Genomic DNA, 16,184 nt, shown 5'->3' on the forward strand with positions numbered 1-16,184 from the left:
ATGTGGCGCTACTTCAGGAGACTCACCTTCCTTCCAGCGAAGTGGACAAACTGTGACGTAGATGGAGGGGAAAGGTATTTGCCACCACATACTCAGCATTTGCAGGGGGTGCACTTATATGGGCAAGAGCAGGGGTCCCATGCGAGGCTATATCTATTGATATAGACCAGGACGATAGGTTTGTGATAGTAGAGGGCAGATTGCACGGAAGACATGTTGTGCTGAGCTGTGTGTACGCCCCTAATCAGGAACCGATCCCTTTCTTGTAGCGCCTTTCAGGCCGCCTAACGAAGCAGCTGGGAGGGCAGTTACTGGTTGGGGGGAACTTTAATTGTGTACTTGATACAGAGATCGCTCTCTCCCTCCCCTACCAGGGGCGACCTCGCACAAAACAGCTACAGGACTGGTGGAATGGATGACACACTGGGGTTTAGAGGACATGTGGCGGATCCAGCACCCAGGAGATAGGGACTATTCCTACTACTCAGGCCTACATCAGGTACACACTAGAATAGACCAGGTGTTGTGCACTGGAAATCTAACTCATGAAATAACCCACTCCGAGTATCTGGGACGCACCCTCTCAGATCACAGCCCATTAATTATTACCTGGTGTTGTGCTGAAACCAGACCACCCATTCCAATGTGGAGACTCCAGCCGGCAGCACTAGAGGATCTGACATACAGGGAGGCTCTTAGATCCCACTTATTGGAGCACATTAGTGTCCACAAGGGATCCACCACATCTCGCCACGTGGTGTGGGAATCCCTAAAAATTGCGACCTGAGGTTACTGTATGGGGCAATCAGTGGGGATTAGACGAACCCTTGAGCGTGAGCGTGAGCCCAACTGACTGGAAAATATAATCCATGATGGATATAATGATGGGAGTATGTGCCCTGACCCCACTGATTAATATAGTAGCATACTAAACACTGCCTGACACGACTAAACCCTTACTATAGAACCGCAAGGAGGAGCTACTATGGAGTCAACGACATCCCTAACCCAGTAGACCAGGCAGTCCTGATCACCCTAAGCTCACACCAGTATAGTATGGCCCCGCCAGCGCACTGTTAGATGTTTTAGTTAATAATGTTCATAGTGTAAGTTTTATTAACATTACAGACAGTCAAATCCTAAAGGCCGAAGAGGGACAGGGGTTACAACACTGTATGATGAAGAAAAGACATGTTATGTGCCAACATTATGAACAGAAGAACACCACTTATGGTTTATTAATGTTTGTGTTCCAGATGCAAAGCGTGCACAAGTGTATGTCTTATCTAACAAGATATCCTGTTCCTACCAATATTCTATAATTCAAGAAAAAATAACAATAAACAAAGTTTTTTTTTTGTTGTTTTTTTTTTATTAGTTTTTCACTACCAGGACATGTAAAACTTAGAAGTACATGTCCAGCTTTTTAAATGCACTGCACCCTGCCTTTGGGGCTGTCTAGGGCCTACCTTAGGGTTGAGGTATATGTTTGAACAAGGAAGGTTTGGGCCTGGCAAAAGGGTTATTTTGCTAGGTCGACATGGCAATGTAAAGCTGTACACACAGGCTCTGCAATGGCAGACCTGAGGCATGCTTAAGGGGCTACGTAAGTGGGTAGCACAATCAGTGCTACAGGCCCTACACACATGTAGCGCACTTTACTGTGGATTTATAAGTAAATTAAATATGCCAGTTGGGTACATGCCAGTTCAACCATGTACTTTAGCACTGGTTAGCAGTGGCAAAGTGCACAGAGTCCTATGGCCAACAAAAAGAATTAATCAAAAGGTGGAGGGTAAAAGGCAAAATGTTTGGGGTTACCCAGCACAGAGGGCCATTTCCAACAAACCTTCTGCCGGCTTTGGACTAAATGGTTGTTGAGGTTGTTAATGTACAAAATAGAGTATGTTTGCTAGTATGCATTCCTGACACACCTCTCTAGACAACACACCTTTAAAAAATGTGTGCAGGTGCCCTATGAGGGCGGTTAGTGATTGGTAACATTAAGTTCTTGTGACAGGTAATTAATAATGGATACCAGAAGGCGTAATAGACTTTTGGTTGTGGTCTTTTATTTCTATGTTCTTTTTCTTTCACACTTTCTTTCTTTGTATTATTTGTTTTTGTTTTTCTTTCCCAGGTCTTGTCTTGTTGTTATATGGTCTTTGTTTTGTTCCTTCAGGTTCTTCGTATTATATGGTCTTTGTTTTGTTCCTTCAGGTTCTTCGTAAGTGGGTCTTCTTATCCATTCAGGTAGTCATCTCGACTTTCCGCAAATGAAGATACAGGAAGAGGGAGAAAGAAGAAGCCATTTAGAAGGTACTTTGGTTGATAACTGATTCCCCTGTTCCCCTCACTTCCTTCTTTTCCTCTTCTATCTTTTTATTGTCCCTGTTTCCCCTGTTTTCCGTGGCCAGTGTTGTTAGTGCAGATTTACTTTTCTTCTAGTATTATTCGGTTTTCTTTCTCTCAGGCCTCAATACTGTCGTTTAGTTTTATAACTGTTTTTTTTTCATTAGTTAGTAAAGTGCCACCCCTTCTCACCACATGCCTTCCTTGGTTGTATACTCAATAATTGTGTACATTTTATTGCGTTTGTACACCCCTCCCTCCTTTCATTTCATGCTTTGTGTGTGTTGTTCTTCATATTGCCTCCCCATTCCCAGTACACCCCCCGTACCTGATCGGGGCAGTTCTTCCTAGAATGTGGCCGGCTCCAGCGCGTCTTCTCCCTCCTCCGTTCCCCGAGTTTACTGTATCTTCGTCTCCTGGCGGCGATTCCCTTCTGGGCTGCCGCGAATTGCTGTCTCCGTGAGGCACTTCCTCTTGAACCTGCGGCCCGCCATCTCCTGACCGCACTTTGTCGTCTTGCCTCCACGTTTCTCCGTCTCCTGTTGATTTCATCTCTCCCACGCTCTTCTCTCTCCTCCTGTCGTTACACTGTTCCTTCTTTATTTTGATGCCCGTCACGTCTTCCCGGCCTTGGGCGGTTTGAAGGTGCCCCACCACTTCCTGTACGGACTCGCAAGTCGCGAAGTGCCCCCGGAGTACTTCCCTCTCGGCCCAGTACACTGCATCCTACCACAGCTACATTATTTGGTGGCGCCACTACTCCCTGTGAACAATTGACTCTTTGCAGACTGAGCAGATCCCATGGTCGGGTTAGATACAGACACCTTGGGTATCTAAAATGTAATTACACAAAAGTACGGGTAGAGATTGCCCATAGAACCTCTCATTATTTAATAGGATACCACTGGCATGGTATCACTGGACCTTAAAATGATCGAATGGCAGGGGAGACTAGCAAAGGAAACTCCCTCTGTGCTATGGTTAAAGGCGGTCTGTGATCACAGGTTTTCATGCATGGGACACAATAGGGATTCCAGGGATGGAAATATCTGGGAATCTAGTCACCTCAAAATATTTGGATAGTTGGCAGAAGAGTTTGAATTTTCATAAATCATACTGTTTTTGCTATTTACAAATTAGTCATGCCCTGATGGTACAAGAGGACAGAATTAAATGTCAGTCCCGAAGTTCAACCAGCTAGACTTAAATTATTTCTAGAAAAAATTGAGGGGAAAGGTATACCTAGAATACATAAAGCACTGGTGGTAAATACACTCCTTAAAAATGGTAGTGTGACCTAGGCCCTCTTGAAGAAGCAGATAGGATTAGGGTAACTTAGATGTTTGTATTCCCTCATAGACTGGGAATCTCACACAATTCATTCAAACCTACTGTACCCAAATTCATACAGTACTAGGGCAGGTGATTGGCATACCTGTCAAGGGAGACCCCAAAACAGCATTGTTGGGAATTATGCCAGAAGGGGATGTGGTGTGGGGGGCTCGTATACTAGTGTTTTAGGCATCGAACTGAAAAAAAGTGATAATGCTTGACACTGGAGGTTAATGGTGGGCCCTATCCATCAATGAATTTTGAATGTAAGGAATCTCTGTGATATGGCATAAGAAACAATTCACGAAACAATGTGATTGTCTCAGACGCATGACAAGATATGAAGGCCATGGTTGGAGTAGTTACAGTAGGTACGGCCTAAAATATGAGTACTTTTACTAGAGTTATTGGAGGAAGTGGTTAATGATGAATATATGTGTCACATGAAATGTTATACCATGATACAGATACTGTCATAATTGTACATGAAATGAATGTGAGCTGCATGGTTTGTTTGTATATTAAATCTGATTGCTTTGCAATGCTTGAAAAACCAATGAAGACAGTTGCATAAATGAAGATTGTGTCCTGCAGAGTATGTTGGGTCAGTAAAGGGCTGTGTCAGGTCCAGATAGTCCTTTTGTTGAAAGTCAAGCTGAGCTTTTGAGCCATGTATCAAAACCATCCAGACAGTTGGATTTGGATGGCTTAGACTGAGGATGGGGCAAAATCATAGAAGTGTGTTATGAGGGAGTTGCTTTTGAGATGGTAGGTGGTTTATGAACAAAAGGAGATTGCCGATGGGTAGTGACGAGAGTCTCAATCCAGTGCAAAATAGTTATGTAGTTGCAAAGTTTTTGGGGCTTCTTTAGCCATAGTAGAACTCCGACTACCCTTTTGCTTGGATGGGTTTTAATTATACTCTTATAGTCTGGTGGTATTGCTTAATGTGCAGCAAGGGCTCTATTGTCTGCTAGCCATATTTAGTTACATGTCCAATTTAGTCATGCGACATGAGTTTGATATGTTTTTTAATAGATTATGAATTGATGAGCATGCATTTGCTGCCTTTCGATCTTAATGTGAGGCATTTTGGTCTTGGGTGAGTAGTAGTTTATAGTCTTTGTGGGTTGCACTTGCATTAACATTATGCTGGAGAACTGTTTTTTTCCTTAGTATTGGGTCGTATTAGGTCTTTGGTGGTGTGCTTGTTTTGTTGTTGGTCCATGCTGTATTTGATTTTCCTTGGTGCTGACCTTAGCTGTGAGATTCGTGCTGCAATGTGAGGCAGGCAGTGGCATCTGTATGATGGCTGGGGCAGGTGTGCGAGGCGCCTGTAGTAGCCAGCACGAAGATTGTCCAGGGCTGGCCGAGTCTTAGCCCAGGTCTCAAGGACTTCCCATGTGTGATATGTTCAAGTGTTACACATACAGGTAGCCATGACTCTTTAGGCGTAAGCCCTGCAGTCCCTGAGTTATCTTTAAAGCTGTCAGGATGTCATCTCACCCCTTCCCATCTTATCACAGGGTGGGGTGGGGGTCATGAGCTTCACTGAACCCACCCCACTGTATGATGAGAGGGAGAGGCTGAAATGAAGAAGGAAGCTGAAAGCTGATGCATGCCTACGAATAATATATTCACTGTGCACAGCTTAAATTGTTTGTGTCAGTGTGGTGAGAAGGAGACGTGTGCCTGCCTAAGGGTCCATGTACCAGCAGCTGCGTAACAGAAGCGGGCCAATGCAGACAGTTGAAGCCAGGTAAGTGAAAAACATAATTTTATGTTGTGTGCATGCTACTGAGAGTGTGAGAGAGGACATATGTTTGTGTGAGCGTGGAACTAAGTCAGTGAAACGGAATGAATGAGTCAACGGGGTCTCTAAGTGAGAAGTAGTTAGTGAATGTAAGTGAGCATGAATTATTATATGTAAGTAGGTGTGGGCATATTGCACTTGTAAGACTGCCACTGGCATATTGGAGGTAATTCCTAACATACGAGGTAACCATCGCTAAATACTAGCACATTGAAGGCATTTCTTTGCGTAAGGGACACTTATGGCAAAATGCTGATGTTGGCATTATGGAGGTAATTCTTTGCAAAAACGAATCTCAAAATGCTATTACGGGTACACTGGAGGTCATTCTTGCTAGAAGGGCGTCTGTAGCAAAATGCTTGCGATGGCATTTTGGAGTTAATTGTTGGCATAAGGGGCAACTGTTTCCCAATACTGGAACAGGCACACTAGAGGTAATTAATGGGACCCAAGGAGCAATGCTGGATGTATTTCTTACGGAGGACAGACATGGCACGGGGACACGGCTGGGGGAAGACAAACATGACAAAAATGCTCTTCCTCTCATTTCAGAAGTCATTTTTGACATATTGGGGGATGGGGGCATCCTATGCATATTTTGAAAAAACATGAGGCCACCTTCTGTTGATCATTAGGTTACATTTGCTTGGCATATCGTAAAAAGTACTTGAACATTTAATGAGTGTCCATTCAGAGCCTATGGCTTTTGAGTAAGTTTATTTAAAATGCTCTATTTGAGCTCCTTTTTCATAAAATGTGCCTGGGCGAAGAACCACAATAAACTTCCCCTGGATATTGCAAGCTAGGTTCCGTCGCTGAAATTTGCGGCTTGCATTTAACCCCATCACTCAAAGATCACCAGATACCCCTGCATACACATCTTTTCTGAATATGAGCTAATTATTTACAAACTGCTCTGGATGCGTATTAAACCAATTACTTTGGCATTTTAAAAATGTGCTAATTTAAGTCAGATGTTGGCAATCTCAACATTTCTCTTTGGAACTAGAACTATTAACAAATCTCGCAGTTCCTTTCAGGATTTTGAAACTAATGGCGAACAACTGTTTGGGGAAGTCAGAAATGTTATACTCTATCCAGCTCTCGGTATTGTATATGAAATGGTACTTCTTGAAATAATAGGGAATGCTGGCTTAAACATAAATTGTTTTTAGTCTCCAAGTGGGGATGTTAAGTGCTAGGGCTGAGTGGATGATATGTTTTGTATGTTTCCGATTTTTAAACAAGGAGCTGATTTAGACTTTGGCAGATCTGATACTCCTCCACAAACGTGATGGCTGTCCTGTCTGCAGGTTTGTAAGTGCAATCTATCCTGTGGCACTTGTAATACAGTGGACGGAGTATCTCAAGTGTGTGAGGGATATCCCATCCGCCAAACTCTAAATTGGGCCCCAAGCCTTGTTTCACTGCAACACCAAAGTATTAGCTTCCCATATACTTCTGTGTCAAACTGGTTGTTCAAGCTCACAGGAGGAGACTTATTAGTGTTTCCATGAAATTGTGTTAATGCTGCCCTTCCCTGGACAGGTAATGGGGTATGGAATTCACATGCATTTCCTTTAAGGGCTTCTGATGCCATTCTGAAATAAATGTAGGAAGGATCTCAGGAAGAGAGGTTTCCAGTGGGTTTGGTAAGATTCTAAACCCAACCAATTAAGGGGAATCACTAGCTTTAATTAGTTTACCATTCCTGCTCAGTACAAGAGGAACAGCAGGTTCGGACATTTAGTGAGGAGAATGAGGTCCTAGGGTTGGTGACCACTCCTTGCTTCTCCTTTCTGCCTTCACTTCGGATTAGTGGTTGGACAGGGCCCTTGAGTTCATCTGTGACAGCTCTGCCCTTCCTACCAGAGTGGTGTGAGATTCCTGTTTTTTGTGTCTCTCCACAGCAGCCAATTGTGAGTATCAGTGTCCGCACTGCCCCCAGCCTAGCGCTTTCTTGTATTATAGTGTGACTTTTTGGGTTTTATATGCAGCTTTGCTTCAGGATATCCTGCCACATGTACTTTGCGATATGATATAGTCATTTGTTGTTTATTTCCTTGCTGTGGTTTCTCTGCTGTTTCTTTGATGCTGTCTGCCCCCCAACACACTGACCTCCATGCACTATGTGACACAATTAGAACTGAGACGGTATATGACGGTTGGGTGTTCCCTTGCTTGGTTTATGTACCACATGACACACCTCGTACTGCCTGGATGGTTACTGTGTCAGGTGGAATGCGGGTTTGCCTATGGTCCTGAGAGGAGGGTATTTTTGATGGCACACTGGTGGGCTATCCCAGGGAATTGAATGTGGGTCACTAGGGCCCACGGCACGATGCCTGCCTGTTGGGCAATTTACCGCATACTGAGGGGTTGGCCTGACGGTTGGGAATCTCACTGTGTACCTAGGGTTGGTTATGCCATGTGTTAACATTTTCCAGTGCTGTTTTATTTTGGTGTTCCATGTCAGGTTGTACTTATTCTGTACACTGGGGGGCTATCCCAGGTAAGGGTATGTGCATATCTTGGTTGTGTATTAGTTGGTTGGATTTTGGTATATCAGGAGTATGATGTGTAATATTGGCCAATTGGGGGAAGGTGGTTGTCCTTCTAGGGCTGTGGAATAGCATTTGGTGCTGATTCCGTGCAGGGCAGGACTGCTCCACTGTAGGTCCCCTCTGCTGCATTGTCACCAAGGGATTTTCTCCCTGGTTACAAGAGGAGAGTGACAGGAGGAATTTTAGGTAATTTACATTTTTTCTTAGTAATTGAATTGGATTTGCTATATTTTAAATATCATAAGCACTTTACATTGCCTGCTTGTATTGTGGCCATTCCTTTTTTCCCTCCTATTTCTCCAGAGGATAGGGCTTTGGGATTGAGTTTGGTGTGTGGGTAGGACACACCCAGGCTATTTTATCTGTCTCAAAGAGTGTTCACTACTGCCTGCAAGTCCTGTGTGTTTTATGTACTAAATTCATTCTGACCTTTCTGTATCCTTTATTTCGGTGTCAAGGACAATGGGGAACCAGCATCTACAGCATCTTTTGTCTCTAAATACCCTTTCATTCTTGTGTTAAGTATGCACACTTTTGGTGAACTAGTAACACAAGACCTTGAACCTGAAATGTTGGTTCGACTTGGTGGACATGGTCTCTCGGTGACGTTGTATGGTCCCTATATAAAAATAAGTTTTGTTCATAACAGACAAAAGATAAAAAGCTATGTGGTTGTTAGTCATAACATCAAGGACTGGTTGTAAAGTTGCTATCAAGGAACAATGAAACTGGCTTAATTCTGTAATAACGAGGATTTATTTGCTGCCATAGACAAAGTGCTGGAAGACATTCAGTGCAGTCAATAGGAGTGGTCTTGTAGGAAGTGTAGTAGTGAAGCCATCTGCTTCACTCAACGGTTTTTAGAGCCATGAACATAACAGTTGACCACACACATTAGGTCAAGGATAAATATAGTGCAGGGACTGCATTGCATAAAGAATAAAGCTAAAAGCATGTTTTTCCATTACTCCACACCCTGAAATGTATAAAATGTTCTTTGCTACTGAAGCTGTCTACTGACTGAATCCAACCATTCTGTAATGTACAAGGACCTGTAGCACTTTCTGAAAGAAAGCCATTTTCATCACTTCAGTCCCAAGAAAGCTGTCACATTTTCTGTTAAGATTATGAGACCCAGGTGTTTCCCTATTCGTTTTTTTTTTTTTTTTACTACTTGCAGCGAGGTCTGTAGACAAAACTCTGAAGTACTGCATGCCGTTGTCTCCGAATACACGAGTATCATTTGAACAAATTTATTGTTAATCTTTTCAGATGCTAATGCACTTGGTTGCTGGAATGCCATTGATGAATGAATTTTTCTGCCGGCTATTGTAGAGTTCCCAGATACTTTTGGAATCCTAGTCATTTGTTTTTATATCCGTTGGAATCCATAGCAGGGATTGCCATGGGATTACTTTTAATTTTACACTTTGCTCTGAACTTTCTGCCAATTCAATTTGGAAATGATTCACGTCCTGTTTCTTCTTTCAGGTGAAATTTCTTAACCATCTTTAGAAGGAGTCTGTGGACTTGGGTGGACATGTCAGGATGCCCCTCTTCCTGCTCACCCCAGAGGTTTTTTGTCCTCCTAATTGTTCATGCTACATTTCTACAGTTATTCTTCTGCCATTCCAAACCTTATAAATCTGCTTATTTCTTAGACGGTTTTGTGATGGCTTTTAATTGTGTCCATGTAAGAAACTGCTTAGTAATTCCGCATTCGTCCTTCGTTCTAGATTCTGTGGTGGAATTTGAAGGCAACAGGTCTTGTCTACAAGACTAGAGGCACAGCCCATCATTTCTTTCTATAAATCTATTTATTGAGGACATGACAGAAGGTAAAAAACGTTTTTTGTTTTTTTAAATGAAATCAAGAGAGAAGCTCTCAACGTACGCAACTCTTCCTGGTTTTGTAAGAAATATCAATATTATCTCTGTGTGATGGACTGATATAGTTCATAAAAAGGCTATTTATTGTGAATGAACAACTTTGTCTGACAATCATTCAAATTTATCATGATTCCATCACAGCTTAACATTGAGGTCTGCACATTCACAATGATGCCAAACAACATTTATCTATGCAGGTGGATTTTTTTTTCCCAAAATTTTCCAGTTGGTGCCTCTCTCCCTCTCCACGGAGTAATCTGTACCAGTTACCTACTCCCTTGAGTTTCGACCTCACAAGTGATCACATGACTGGGTGGGGATCTGGTCTGGATTCTGGGCAGTGATCTTTCAAAAGGCAAGTGATCTGCTGGGGCCTGAGAAAAAACAGGTTACAGGAATCTCCACATCGAGCCTGTAGTTCCTGCCACCAAATACATTTCACCTTTAAGAAAAAAGTGGCTCCATTCTTTAAACCCATTAGCATTCTAAAACCTTACCTGACTCTGTGGTATTGACAACCCTGCATACCTACACTCCTGCAAGGTAAGATACTTGATGCCGCCTAAAATACTTTTGCAGCACTTTGTATCTGGTTTTCTTGGGTAGCTTGGCTGTTTTAATAAACACTGGCAACTGAGTCCCCACTTTCTGGATCATTTTGTTAATTAGAAAAAGATCAACCGTCCTATCTTGATCTATTGATCTGGCCAGCAGAGCAGCATCATACTATGTCTGCAAATGGAGTAGCGCCAAACCCCCCTAATTGCTATCTAACTGAAGTACTGACAGTTTTATCCAAGAGGCCTTATTATTCAAAATAAAATGACTACAAAGTGCTTCTATTTCTGCAAAATAACTTTTTGCTTTTGATGGGGACATTGATAAAGAGAAATAACAGTAAAATAGACATAAGCGCCACTCTGCCCACTAAAGTAAAGGGAAGCAAAGCCTATCTCTCCAGTAATCCCCTAATCTTCTTTAACATTGCCACATAATTCAAATAATAGAGCTCAGAGTAATGGCTTGTTACAAAGATCCCCAGGTAGTGGATCGGGTTTGATGAACTGGCCTGTTGCTGCAAGCCAGCAGAGAGCTCACTAGCTAAATAAATGTAATTTAGTTTTATTCTGATTAATTGTGTACCCCCTAATATCCTCAAACCGTGCAAACTCCTTAAGGGCCTTTTGCATGGTCTGCTCCTCTGGCCTTAGATATAAAATAACATTGTCTGCAAATTTTTTTTAATTTAGGCATCCCATCAAGCGGGCGATGATTCCCTGATTCAACCCAATTCTACCAGCTCTATAAAAAAATGTAAATAAGATTGGGGACAGAGGGCACCCCTGTCTATATTTACCCCCCCCTGCCAAATTAGCATCCACATAGATGTTTGTTTGTGCCCCTTGATACAGATTCTGCAGCATTGTGATGAACCCAGAGGGAAAACCAAACCTCCCCAAACCATAGAAAAGCTCGTCCCAGTTCACCAAGTTGAATGTTTTTTCCGCATTGACCATTATTACTAGAGCACAAGTCTGATTAACAGTAAATTAATCCTGTTCCTGTTTTAGGAATCCCATATTCGGCGACGTTGCCCGACCCGGCACAAACCCCATCTGGTCATGATGTATTAATGCCTGTGCTGCTGGGGTTATCCGCCTAGCTTAAACTTTAAGTAGCAATGTATAATCTGTATTTAATACGCTAATTGGTTGATAGGAATTGACATCCTTGGGGCCCTTGTCCTTCACAAAATTGATGTCTGTGGACTCCTTAAAGTGCGGAGGAACTCCCTCCCCACCCACCCCAGCTTCTACAAAATAGAATAACTCAGTTAAGAAAGGCACAAGTTCACTAGCGAATACTTTAAAAAAAACTAAACCGGAAATCTATCAATACCACAAGCCTTCCAACTAGTCATTGTGAGGAAAGCTTTGTAGACCTTTCTCCCCAGTATATTAGAAGTTAGACCTTTCCCTACAATCGATGGCAACAGTGGAAGCTGAACAGACTGTAAGTATTCAGCTATAATCACCTGCAGAACGAAATACTGGCTTCCATACAGGGCTTTATAGTGCTGCAAAAAAGTGTGATACACTGCCGTCTTATTGTAGAGAAGCTATTCAGAGACTGAGTTCTGAGGCTGACTATTGGACGCATCTTCACGTTTTAGCAAGCAGGTCAGGTAAGAAGTTTCCTAGTCATCTGGCTTTCCTTGTATACCTACTGCTGAAAAGCCCTAGAGCTATAAATATCTTCCATGATAGAGAATTATCTTAAGTTGTGCTTTACCTCACTTGAATGGGCCTCCATACGTAAATCATGACACTGATGCCAATTCTTGGCCTGTAGGGGGGCATCAACTCTAGCTCCCTTGTTCAATATAAAACAAATCTCAGATAAAGGCTCTTATATCTCCCAACCATTCTTGGTTTGTGAAAAGGTTCTGATCCCAGTGCCACCTGGGCCTTTCCCTTCTCACAATTTTCAACTCAAGAGTGACAATAGGGAGAGAATGATCCGAAAATGAGTTCACCCAGGTGTCTGAGCTGACCCATTTAAGTGAACAAGAAATTTGAAAGTAGTCGACCCAGGAAGCTGTATGAAAGCGGCGTGAGAAACAAGAATATTGTGAGCAGGCAGGATGGTCAAAATGTCAAGGATCAAGTAATTGAGCCTCTTGTTTCAGAGCATCCAGCAGACTTTTGTCTGAGGCTTCAATTGTTTGTTTTTTTTGTTTTTGGGGGGGGGGGATAAAATCTGCCTGTCCACACAATGCATTATCTCAGAGGTTGAATGGAATTCTGTTTCAATATTAGGCCATAAGTCATTAAGGGCCACTAATTTGAAAAAGAATCTCCTTGATATCTTACTGGATGGCTTATTATGCCCCAAGGCCCTCCATAGAATGTTTCAGTCAGTGGAGGACCGGTGCTTCTGCTGCCAGCAACAGGGGATTGGGGGGCACTGTATATTTGTTTTTACTTGTTAGATGCTGGAGAAGTTCGGTCAAAAGGTCTTTACTGCTCTTACCCTTGCCCTCCGGATTGAGGTGATTCTGGAAGCAGAGGCGGCACTCTTTAGCTTGGGCTGGTATTTCAATTGCCTCTATAGCTGGTCTCTGATCCTGCAGAACTGGAGATCATCCAGGGTTCCATTATTTCAGGAGTGGTTAAATAAAATGCTCAGGATGAAAAATAATAGAAGAGGCATATGCAAGACAGGTAGGGAAATTAAAGAGATTTAGAGCCTCATGGTGGTTTATCGAGGTATTAGAAGAGCTGGGATCCAGCCTATCGGCTGCATTACTGCAGGCTTCATGAGCGTCTATGGGTTTTCTCCAGGTGGCCTCTTAGATGGCAGAGGAGTTTGTATGTGTGGTGGAAACTACATATGATAGGATCCTTCTTTGTATTGCAAATGCAAAAGTTTTGGATGCATGTGACAGCTGCTAATATATTAGTTTTTTTAATGTATTTGTACATTAGCATTTGCATAAGAGGATCTTGGGGGTGGTGGGTTAAAATGGTATGCTGGCACTTTATGATTTATCTCTGCATTACGATTTGCACAAAGGAATGGGTACTAGTGGTATGCTTGTATCTTATTCTATTTCTAGGTGCTAATATAACAGCTCGGTATATATGTGATGGCTGTTAATAATACAGTCTGTTATGCATTCGCACATTATTACTATTTGTATGAAGGCACGATGGCACTTTACTCTATGGTTTGCTGCTAATAGAATACGTTGTAATGCCTGTGACAGCTGCTATTAGAATTGTCTACTATATTTTTGTACACCATTGTCGGCATAAAAGATCTTTGGAAGATGGCAAGTAGAATGATACAAATGCACTTTGACTTTTCACTCTACTGATTGTTGACACGTTTTGGATATCTGATTGATTCAACATTCTGATAATAAAAATATATTTTAAAAAAGAACATATGTACATGCAGGACATAGTCATGGGGGACCAGTCACATGAGGATCAGGACACAGAACCGTGAACAATCAAGACACACACACATAAATGGAAAGATTCATGATGCTTCACCTCTACTCAAATCTCCCTTGACCAGATTCAAACACAAAACCTGTCCTCACACAAAGCTGTTCTCACCACAACACTTGCAATGTCCTTTGATATCCTCATCACATTACTGAATTACTCAGGTAGCACAGGCACTCATAAATAAACTCCATGGACACATAACCCATATCTGCACCTGTACACAATTAACACATGTACAAAGCAAAAATCTGCTGCTGTATGTACTCCCAGACGTGCGGACTACATATCACCTGTATGCAGCCTCCATACATACACAACACAAGTCTGCTCCTGCATGGAGGACTACAATCTTTTTTTTTATTTTTTTTATTTTATTCAGGATATCAGAATAAAGGAGCAAAAGTATTATTTACAAATACAGAATTAACATATATCGCAGTTTGTAGTTAAATACACCAATGTGAAATTAAAAACGTTTGAAAGCTCATTTATAAAATAATGAAGCCAGATCCTCATGATCCCATATTTGATATTTCGTAACAGCCACTGTCTGTTGTCCATAGACTCTCCCAGACACGAACATTGATGATCATTTTTTAACCCCTGATCAAAGGGTTGGAGGAGCAAGTGTTTACCAATTTTCCATCATGACTGATCTAGCCATAGTGATAAAGGTTTGAACTGACTGTTTTAGATAATATTTTACTTTCTGGAATGCCTAATAAGGCCATAATTGGATCTGGGTTAATTGCGGTTTTGATTAATTGCTTAAACTGTTGAATATTTTTGCCTGAATTGTGAAAGACAGGGACAAAGAGATAAGATGTTTATCCAGTCCCAGACTATCTGCGTAGGGCATCTTGGGCAGCCTGGGTTGGAAGGCTGCCAAAAAGCAGTGTAATATAAAAGTCATTTTCTAAAATGAAAACAAACTGTTTGCCTGTCTGAATGTAGCAAAGTTAAGGGTATTAAACAGTTTACTTTGTTTTTCACTTAAATCTAAACCTGCATACAATCTCCATACATATACAATGCATACGCCAAATTATAAGCAGTTTCCATGCATACAGACCATCTAAGCTAATCATACACATTATCCATGCACTACCAAATCACAAATGTGTATTTGCATGCACGCTCTGGGCATACACATAAAACAATGACTCCATCTCCATATGTCTACATAAAAACCTATAACTCCAACAGCAGTAAGGTACACTGTATTCATGCTAAATTCTTAGAACGTTTACAGAAAATACTCACTGTAACTAGACCTACTGATATAGAGCTCAAATAATTTCAGACTACACACATCAGGGCACACACTTGTTCACCATAAATACTGCTAATCTTACATGAGTGTAGAACTATAATTTTCCTGTGAGAAATTGGGTTACTGGTTGAATGGGGTGTGGCCCTGGTCAAGCAGCAACCACAACCCTTGTCAGTGTGTGGCACAAGCCAACCCTCAATTAACCTGTGCTCAACCTTCTGGTAGCTTTGGCCCAGAAAACTCATGCTTTTGAGGCAATGTCTAAAGTATCCGTGGAATACTTCAAACAGTAATAACATGAAACAGCACACAAAAAGGATCCCACACCAGGTTAGAAAAACAGAGGAAAGCTTTAATGAATCAAACAAGATCAAATCAACAAAAATCCCATCAGTAGAACCAGAGATATGCATTTAAAAAAAATATTTCAGTGACAATAGCATATAAAAGCACAACGGCCCAACTGTGGTAATCTGGTCGTGTGGACCGGGAGAAAGTCACAAGTTCAGGTTGGCTGCGATGGAGCATGAGCCGGCTATGGGGACTAGGCTGGGCCTGCCGATCAAAGTACTTTAAATGCTGGTGCACGGTCTGCGCAGAATAGCTTTGCAAGCTCTGCATCGCTTGTCATCGGTTCTGATGGAGCTGGCATCTGGTTGGTGAGGTATTACGTCGCTCTTCATTGATTCTGATGAGGCTGGCAGCTGTGTGGGAAGGCTTTGCAGGGCTCTGTGTCAGTTCCAAAGGAGACCACTGCTGGGCTTGGCAGTCACCTTCAGGCCCACTTCCAGGGGTCTAGGACTGGGGTGGCTCCACTTAGGAGGACAGAGCTCACAGATGGCAGAGTCCAGGTTTTCGGAAGCCTGTTATGTCCCTGAGGCTTCTGATCAGGAGGCCAGCCAACTAGCCCTTAGAGTCACTCTGGGGTTCTGAGTTCAGAG

This window comes from Pleurodeles waltl, chromosome 6 (genome assembly GCF_031143425.1).
Source record: "Pleurodeles waltl isolate 20211129_DDA chromosome 6, aPleWal1.hap1.20221129, whole genome shotgun sequence".
NCBI lineage: Eukaryota > Metazoa > Chordata > Amphibia > Caudata > Salamandridae > Pleurodeles > Pleurodeles waltl.